Raw genomic sequence first — 10,423 nt, forward strand, 5'->3', positions numbered from 1 at the left:
CGCTGTTTGCCGTCTTGCTTTCACCATCTTTGTGCTACTGCCTAAATCGTGGTAAACTAAGCTCCCACGAAGCGTTTGCTTTAGGAAACTCTATATTTTCTTTAAGAGCAGATTTTCAAATGCGACGTAATCGCACGAACACACAGATTATAGAATAGCAGGACAATCGAGCTCCACGTCGAACTTACTGGGAGGGCGGGAGAAAGGGGGGTTAAGCATATGTCAAAATCATAAGAGATTATGACAGAACCTACATAAGAGCCACACCTCTGAGCCCATGGTCATGTATTCTACCAATGTATTAAGTGCGAAGCATTTCTTAGTGAGCTTCGGAGACTTTGAGCGTATCTGTCTATCTATCTATCTATTTATCTATCTATCTAGTCGCTTACGTCTGGGTGCTCTCGTGGTCACGCCATTTGCTTGACGTGAACCTTAATTAGCATGAGAGCGTAAGATGGTTTGACGAATAAGACGCGCTTGTCTAGACATGAAAACGTCACAATCCCATCCCGTACCGTCATACACTTCCCGCCACACAGTGGCACATACCCAATGGCCGGGTATATGCCGCTGGTATGCGGGTATGTGCCACAGCTGATTGAAGCTTGGTATCTGCTCAGGAACGACGAGAACACGCATGGGCAATTTTAACGCACGAGTGTTAAGAAACACCCGATGTCGATAGCGTCAACCCGATGAGTCTCCGCTGGAATAGAACCCAAGCATTCGGGGTGCCACTGAAGCATTTTACCCCAGAGCTATGCCAGGTCTCTGAACTGCTTATTAAATAGACGCTAATCTTTGTGAAACATAATTGTGGTTTTAGTGCTGCCTACTCAATCTTATAAACATTACATATGCAATAGTTTGATACACCCGTCATGTCGGGTTAACGTCCGATGTGGTTAGTTGCCGTGCGCTGAAGTTGATTTATGTAGCAGTGTCCAGGGCAAGATATTCGCGAGCATCAGCGCTTTATATGAGCTTCTAGTGTTGCTATGCTTGTTCCAGTTTGCATCGTTGCGCAAGTGCAAGCAACTGGGTATATCACCATCTGCGACTCTCAAAGATATGTCTATGTGTTCTACATTTGTACAATTTTTAGGGTCATTTTATAATGTGTCGCTCAATAAAAAATTGCAACACAGTCACATTTCTTCCGCATGCTTCACAGTAAAAAGGTTTACGCACAGAAGAGTGTAAAAGAGCTTGTCCCATGGACGACACCCTAAGGGTGTTAATTCAGCACCTTCCAAAAAGGGTGCTTTTCTATGCACCTTTAGAATAGGGTGTACATGTAAAAAAACTCTAGGGTGTTACAAAAACACCCTTAAAGAAGGGTGCCTTCAATGTCCTTCACTTTTTAGCACCTACTGAGGAGGGTGCGAGAAGGGTGCAGAAGGGTGTTCAGTGCCCATGGCCGGGGTGCTGCTAATCTTTTAGACTGCACTAATAGATATCAGAATGCACTGATTACTCGCTACTTGAAGAAAGTGGTCCTGAATATCAATGGTGCGCCACCTGTCGAGCTCCTTTCATTGCGTGGGGGCAAAAATATAAACACGTACGATCGTGTATGAACTTTTGCTGGATCTATATATACTTCACAGTATATGCATAATGCGCGTCAAAAAAGTAAGCCTGGCTGCTCTTGCATATTGCATTTATGTAATAAAAAAATAAAACTTATCAACTTTTCTTCTGCCACACAGCTTTGTCACCATATGTGTAACATGTTCACGTATACGTACACTACACACGCAACACCTTAAATGTTTATTCTACATTTTCAGTTTAACTTTATTGACAATTCTTTGAAACATACAATTACACTCACTTCAGTTTAGTATAATGCTTCAAGTACATAGAGACTACAAATGAAATACACGCTAATATATCCCTATTATTCTTTCAAGTATCTACAATCCCATTGGTTTCCAGTTTAATACTCCTTCATGTACACAATCGGTTAATAGGAATTAAATACAGGCAAATATATACTTATAATTGTGTCAAATATTTACAATCACCATGATTTCACTATATACTCCTTCATGTACACAATCGTTCTCAAAAAGTGATGCACACGAATATATATACCGATAGTGTTTTTAAATGTATACAATCACAGTGGTTTAAGCTTTGTATTCCTGGATGTATAACAATTGGTTATGAGAAATGGTGTACATGTAAACATATATTGGTTTTCGCACATATAACTTTAGCGATTACTTAAAAAACCAGTACAATGATCAGAAACAGAATAAGCTAAAGACGAACACAAAACTGAGTTAGGACACAAAAAAACAAAAAGGTAATGCATAATTACGACTAATGACACAGCTGGGTCATTTTATGCCAAATGTCACAAACGTTTTGGCAACCATCTCAAATGTATTCGAAAAAGTGCTGCATTGAAAATAATGAACTTGTGGAATATTTAGGAAAGAAAAAAATATTTGGTCACGCGGCTGCCTTCTGAACTTCCTGGAATGTCGCCTAGGTGTCGTATGTGAAAAATATCATTTTAAAAGCACCGCTCCTTCTTTGTATACGAAACTCGGTCCACGTGTTACGACACAAGAGTTTGATTTGGGCGAGTTGGTTCATCCTGGTTGTGTGCTAGTCACAGCGCGACACCTTCAGGAAGAGACACAAAGGACAGGAAAGAGTGCCGACAGTGAATGGAATTTAGTGAATGTGCTACGAGCGCTTTTATACGGAGTACAAGAACAATGCTCATGCGCGACGACACGTGTGACTACTACAAAATAATTTTAGCTGAGAAAAGAATACTCCATCTCGGAAAGGATGAGTTAATGTGTAGTGATGCACGGATCATTGGTCTTCCTGATAAAAAATAATTCTACAAACTTTAAATTCGCAATAAGTAAACCTATTCTCGTGACGAATGGTGCATGATTGACTATTCTTGTTGCTGTTTAGTACACACAATTTTGAAAGCTTGCAAAGGTGGAAAACAACACGTTAATATCATATCTGCTGGCTAATTTTTTAATTGTGAGACACGTTATGTGGCATAACATGCAAAGGTTTTTGTCATTGTTTGTTTGTTTGTCCTGTCTTCTTTAACTTTACATTCTGCAGGAGGGTTTCGCAAACGGGCGTCATGATTCTGTTGGGATATCCAGCATCTTTTAGTCTTTTAATCTGGTTTACAAGCCTGACCTCACCTTTGTGCTAACATGACTTCTGAAGGGTGGCCTGAATACATGGGGTGTCAATTCCCCTTTTTGCGACTTTTGAATGCCCACTATCAAAAGGCAGAACAATCTTAGAACTCCTGGGCTGATAGCACCAGCCGATACCCCAACAGCATCATCACACTCGTTTGCAAATATTTTGTCGAACGTGCTTCTTAAGCTGATCGTCACTCTGTGTTTAAGATTCCGACTTCACGCTTTCGCCTTAATAATTCACCTCATCTGCAAAACTTTGACCTTTTTTATACATAATTCTTTGCCGGTCTGCACACTCTGGCACAGCCACCCTAAAAACACGCAAGCTTTGTTCGCTTCTCATTTTAGAGAAACGAGCAACTGTTTCTTCACTTCGACTGTTTCTTCGCTTTCCCGCTCAAGCATTTTCGGTTCAATGTGTACTAGAAAAATTCGTGTATTCACAAAATAACAAAGCTTCCGCAATACCTATTGTTATTACTCAAGAGTTATATCGCATTCAAGCGAGATCAGTGAACGTTTTGCTTGTGATAAAAGTCAGCAACTGATCCAATAAAAAATAAAAATTAGTTAAATGAGTTCAATCAAATGACAGACGCTTTCCTCGCCACAAGCAGAGATCACTGCGGCAGATAGAGAAATGAATCTCAGCCTGACGGTTTTTCAAACTCGAAAATTTCCTTCATGTCGTGCAACAAACACAAGCTCAAGCCAAAAATACACGTGGGTGCGCAAGGTGCACAGGTGGACTTCTAGTAAATGTGATCAGATCTGTAGCTAGAGTAACCAGTAATTATTTAGCTCACATTACTGCTAGTATGGTCTACGATTCTGAAGCTTCGCTCCCTCGTTCTAAGGCAGCCGTTATCTTTAACTGTTAGATCTTAGTTTTTTACGCTTAGCTTTTAACTTAGCTCTTAGTTCAATATCTACCATCCACAAGATCTGTGACGCATACACTTAGGACGGTTCGAAGACGAAAACCATTGTCTTTTTATTGCACACTGATCAAGTGATTCTGCCCGGTAAACCTCCGAAAGTGTCCTCCAACTACCGTGACTTCGCAAGGCCTCCAAGATCGCAGGCAACTTACCATTTGCATTCCCTTCATCATCGAACTACTACTGAAGAAGTTACGATTTCATGTGCTGCAAACATCATGTGCTGTTGTATCACGTGATGACACCTTGCTGACGTTACTAGGGCGTCATCATGACGTCAGAAATGTTGCCTACCATTGATGTAATCCTCACGTCAAGTGGTGACGTCATTGTTCGTGCCCAACGGCACGGGACACCACCGACGCAGGACGGTGACGCCGACTGCCAAAATTTTTGTTTGAAGAAGTATTCGAAGATTCGCTCTAAGAGGTGTCACTTACCGATTTGGTTAAATTGAGGGTCGAGTTGCTAAAAAAAGAAAGAAAGGCGACGTTATCGTTCATTCAAATGTAAGTTGATGTCAAAGAGAGACGACGTAACAAAGCATTTTATTCGTGTTTTTTGTCTCAAATGACATTTTGCACCACATAGTCACTGAGTGTGCAATAACCACTCATGAATTTGAGACAGCATATGTTTCATGCCACTACAGCCACTCGCCGCAGCATCCATACGACTCAAGTGCTATCATGCCAACCTCAAATCCTCGGATTCCATTTCCGGCCACGTAGGCTACTTCTTGATAGCCCCGCCGTGGTGGTCTAGTGGCTAAGGTACTCGGCTGCTGGCCCGCAGGTCGCGGGTTCGAATCCCGGCTGCGGCGGCTGCATTTCCGACGGAGGCGGAAATGTTGTAGGCTCGTGTACTCAGATTTAGGTGCACGTTAAAGAACCCCAGGTGGTCGAAATTTTCGGAGCCCTCCACTACGGCGTCTCTCATAATCATATGTTGGTTTTGGGACGTTAAGCCCCACATAGCGGAGTAGTCAGTAGTGAGGCCACTTCTTATTGAGACCAAACTAATATATGACCGAATGTTAGAATATAAACGTTTCCCGAGTACCGGGCTGGATCCAACTCACCCTTAGTCATTCCGTGGCGCGTTTTCTATTGTCATGCCATGGTTTTGCACGTAAGTATGCTGTCGTGAACGTTGCTCTTGAAACACTTGCGCATTATTATAGCCCCGAACTAAACTTCAGAACTATACCATTACTTATTTTGATGGGTGCTGCTGTATACTTGCTGCGGCATGGATGTACAAAAAATTTTACCGGGGTCCTGAACCATCGCACCCCCGATTTATAGAGGAAAGGATTGCGGGCCCCTCCCACGTAGCGACATGTGGGCCTATCCTCACCGCCACGTCGAGGGCCTTCTGGTCAGCTTGGGTTGTTGTATTAGGACTGGGTTCCTGAGCATGAAATGAAAGGCATTTTCGGAAAATTCTTATTGTAAGAAAAAAAATCTTGACTTCTATTGCTCTTGTCTTAGGCCTGATTCGAGGCGTGTTCAAAAAGGCGTTTGCGCATATTCTGGCAGGCATATGCAGGCTATTGTTTACCACCAGCAGCGTTCAGTCGATAGCCTCCTACCGCAAAACCTACGGCGCTGGCTTTCAAAAAACCTCGAACATCAAGAACTAGTGTTTCAGAAATGCGTCCGAAAATCCTCAGAAGCTAGCATAAAGGAGTATTTTTGTATATCGTCATCATCTGCAAATTATCAAAATCACCATTTTCATTTACACAACATCGTCATAATCCTGGCTATGCATCATCATCTTCATCGCGCCTCATTATTATCATACCGTGGAGCACTGTGCCTGTTCACTGTTGAGACCGCGGGCCAAATTAACGACCCCCCAACAAAAGCATCTTACCCTGAGGCAGATTCTGAGACTGCTGCTTCTGCTTCCGATGTTCCTAAACTTGTTTTCAAAACTAATATGCTGAACAGCGGCACTCAATATGCTGTGATAAGCAAGCTCAGAAAGGCTTTTATCTCGCATTTAGACATCAAACATCTCTAAGCCTTGCTCACCACCTCCAAGGCCGCTTTTAGTTACGTACCTCAGACTAACCTGCTGATCGAGCGATTTACCTTCCTCATATTATCGCTGCCTATATTGAATCATGCCTTAAAAAGGAAGCACTTTTACCTTTCGTCATTTTTGTCGGTATCATGGCCGTTAAGCAGCCAGCTCGCTATCTCCATCGTACCTCGTTTACGTATGTTTGCGGCTACCTTTTCGGAATTTCATTGCTTTAATTAAAACGTGAATTTTCGCCCAATCTTCAGTAGAATACGTTTCCCTAATCACCCCATGTCGCCAGCGTTTTTACAAAAACACAGCAGCAGACAGCTAGATAAGAAAATTGTTTCCGATGTGTTGTACCGTTCTACACCATTCCAACATGGCGATGAGGTGGTCATCTTGGCATCTTTTGTGACACCTGTTCCGTGTAACAACTTTAAGGCATGTTTTTGGAGGCCATAGGGATTTGTAGGGCTGATTTCACCCGTCAAATATTGCGTGATGCTGATCAAAGCCCTAGCAGACCTACCTAATAAAGAGGCTGTCAATGTGTCCAAGATAAGCCCCAAACAACGTTCTTCGTCCCCTCGAGTGGCTGTGGCCAGTCTGGTCACTATTCATTTTTACTTTTTTTCTGCAGTAGCATACATCATTCGATAGATAGAAAGTGTGGCAAATATTGAGAAAATTATATTATTTTTTTAAATATCGCAAACAGCAGGTCTAGTCTAAAGAGAGAGGTGACCGCGTTGTAACGAAAATTTCATTGCCATTCTGAAATTTCGAGAAGTCGACACGAAGAAATTTCGCATAGAAATGAAATCCGCCCGATTTCGTCTCAAACTCGAAATGTATAAGGTGGCTACTACCACATTGATTTGAATAAAATTAGCTGGCATCGCTTTATCAACAATAATTGCATATAGATACGTGTGTGTGCGGGCTATGCTAAGAAATAAAGCATGCAGGGGTCCCTTACGGCAACGAACACTAACATCAGTGCAATCGTTGTAGAGAACACTGATGAAATTATGTTCGTCAGATACGGGAACTGAATGGTATTTCGGTTTCACTTGCACCGGTTAAGTCGGTCAAATTTTTTTTACTCCTCAGAAACTAGCAGAAGCCGCTTAGTCTATAAAATGAAGTGGTGGCAAGATTCCTACTAAAGAAACTTCCATTCTTCTTCATGGCTACACTTCATGCCTCAAATAATTGAAAAATAAAGATTTTGGTTTCTACAACTGCATCCGTAATTGATTTGCTTAGCCGGCTCAAGGTATGTGCCCTGAAAAAAGTAATTCTGAACGCAGCGTGAAAATATTTTGTTCCTTTTTTTTTCAAGCATTTTAGAACGCATTTCTAGCACACAGGGCCCATAAGATGATTAGCGCCATCGTAAAAAGAGCAAATGGAATCCTCTATTCATTGCTTTACCATGTATTTGTCGTGTTTACGTTATAATGTTGTTCACAACAATGCTTTATGAACGGAACCCTAAAACAAATCATCACTAGATGTCAAGCAGACAAATATGTTCAGCGTGAAACCGCAGTGGCGGCATGTGCGTTCTCTTGACTATTTCACGGTGTCTGCGATGAAATGCCTACCCTAATTCGTCATGAATACATGTCATATATAGTCGAGTACAAGTTAAGAAGCCAGAAGTATTTTCGCTATACAAGCGAATGCACGCAAGCATGCACCATAGCCGTTGCGGGCTATGCTGCTCAGCGCATGCCTGAATAACCAACTCTGGGCAGCACGGCTGGCTGAAGACTCCGCCAAGGCCTAAGGCATGTCCACTGTCTGACGAAGGAGCGCTTCGGTAGAATAATACTCCCAGACCTGGTCTTCATCGACCCTGTACCAAAAAAGTGTAAAATATCGTCTGTCTCTCTCTCTACTGTCTGAAGTCATGAGCTGGAAGACTCTATTGCAATTCCCGCTTTACAGGACGTTGCTGGTTAAAATATTTGCACTACTTATTTAGCCGTGGTGATGACAGGCTGCCACGCAGTGGTCATCTGGCCGGAGCCTTTCCATACTTCTTGAATTACATCCGATGATAGCTGAACTGTCGTGCGCTTTGTGCCTGAATGAACAACATCCCACCAGATAATAAAAACCAGCTCAGCAAATATCTCGTAGAGACCCTGACAACTTTTGTTTCGAACATGACCAAACCTTCCCTTGGTGCACACTGTGGCAGACAAATCTTTACGCGTAAAAAAAACTTACATTTGCTGATACTGAAAGTGCCACAGCGAAAATCCCCAGAGGGATCATCCGAAGCCGTAGATGCGTGTGAGTAACCTTGTCGCCGCACAAGGAAGCCATAGTTTCTGCGCTCCGCAGTTGTGCAAAAATAGTGATGCAGTTTAAAAAGGGCCGCCGCATGTGCTACACATGTCAACTTCATCACTTGCTTTCAGTCACTCTCAAGTTGTTTATAGGCTGTAAAACGAAGAGGAGAATGCAAACACGGCAACTGAAAGCTAGCTTCTTAGAACTTTTTCTCTGAATCCTCTTGCGTAGCACAAAGTAGCACACTTTTAAACGTTTCCATCCGGCAGTCAATTCAGCGTGCAAACAAAAATAAGCGAACTTCCGTTAACTGTGTTCTATACCCGTAACGATGCATATGGTGGTGCTTTGCGCTCATGTGGAGCTGGTCGTCCACACTTGGTTATTCATTGTTGGTTATGCTGCAAAAAAAAAACATTTTAGTTCCAGGGAACTCGCTAGATCGCTCATTCAACCAGGTTACGATGGGATATTTTTTTTAGTTGTGTTCAGCAAGATTTGTGCAAACATCTCCACAATTACTACAATTGTTCGTGTTTTGAATATGTGTCTAAAAATACGTCATAATAAACTTGCCAAGTGTTCACGGTATTGAGCGAATATACGCTTCTTAGAGCCGCTCAGTGAGCTAGTGACAGTTTAAGGGTGACTGCCAAAAGAAAACTAAAAATGAATAAATAATGGTCGTTTCATGCACGTTTATTGCCATCCCAACTCTACGTCCAAACGACTTCTTGTACGCTATAAAGTATAAGAGCTCCCGAGCACCGTATTATTCAATTCCATGAATGCGTTGGCGTGCGTAATGTGGCATAAAACAGCCTATATATATTCGAGTTATTGTTCAATGTTGCCTCCTTTGGAGCAAGACTACCTTGTATTTCTTCTTGAGTACTGTGTTTACGCAGTCTGTTTTTGAAGCTCTGAACAGTGAGTTCATTGAAGCGCTTCGTGTCACTTGCTCAAATTGCGTTAAATAGTGTCATTGCAACTAATCTGAAAATATCCGTCATGTTAAATTCTTGGAATCAGTGTAGATATGACAAAGTTTTTCCTTGACCTGTCATCGTCTCTTTGACTTACAAGGTATTTTCTACTGATTTATAATCTACCTATCTATCTATCTATCTACCTATCTATCTATGGCTAGTGCTTTAAAGGCTTACTCAGGGATAAGATGCTAATTCATGTTTACTTTAGAGCGCTATGTAAGTGGAGATGTATATGTGCTGGACTTTGTATATAACTTGCAGCCGCCTCAGTATATCGAAGCAATTGGTATCATAATGGCTCTTTGACTTCAAGAAGCCCTCGTGGCACACCTCACTTGATCAAGTTCGCGAAATTATCCAGACAGGATCTTAGCAGCCTAGAAGCAAGCTATATAGAATAAGTCGGCACGTCCAAATAGGAGGTACGTCACGAGAAAGATAAAGTCACGAACAATTTCGAATGCAGAGCCTGCGAAGTTGCGTTCGGCGATGAAATCTGGTTGAAAAATGATGTTCTCTATTAAAAAAAGGCTGGAACGTAAAACGCTGGTGTCCTACAAACAAGTTATCGTCACGCGGTGTTCAAAGAATGAAGTTGTAATGAATTATCGTGCTGGCACTAATTCATCTTTTTCATTCTCTTCCATTTTTCAGCAAGTTGCTGTACTATACGGTACAAGTGTATGCTCTCCTATGCCAGCGTACCTGGAAAGAAGAGTGGTTAGGACGCTGGCATTCGTATCATGGGTACGTGAGCTTCTATCTCATCTCAGCTAGGCAGGAAAAAATATTTATCTGAACATGAAGTTTCCTGTTCAATTCTTGCAATTTCTTTTTTCCCCACTCTCCGTGCACGACTTGTCGATAGTGACGCAAACCAGACGAATTATTTTACTGCCACATGCAGGCCAATTTTTGTGGTGCATACTCGTTTCGGTCGTCG

The sequence above is a fragment of the Rhipicephalus microplus genome, chromosome 8 (genome assembly GCF_043290135.1).
Source record: "Rhipicephalus microplus isolate Deutch F79 chromosome 8, USDA_Rmic, whole genome shotgun sequence".
Classification (NCBI taxonomy): domain Eukaryota; kingdom Metazoa; phylum Arthropoda; class Arachnida; order Ixodida; family Ixodidae; genus Rhipicephalus; species Rhipicephalus microplus.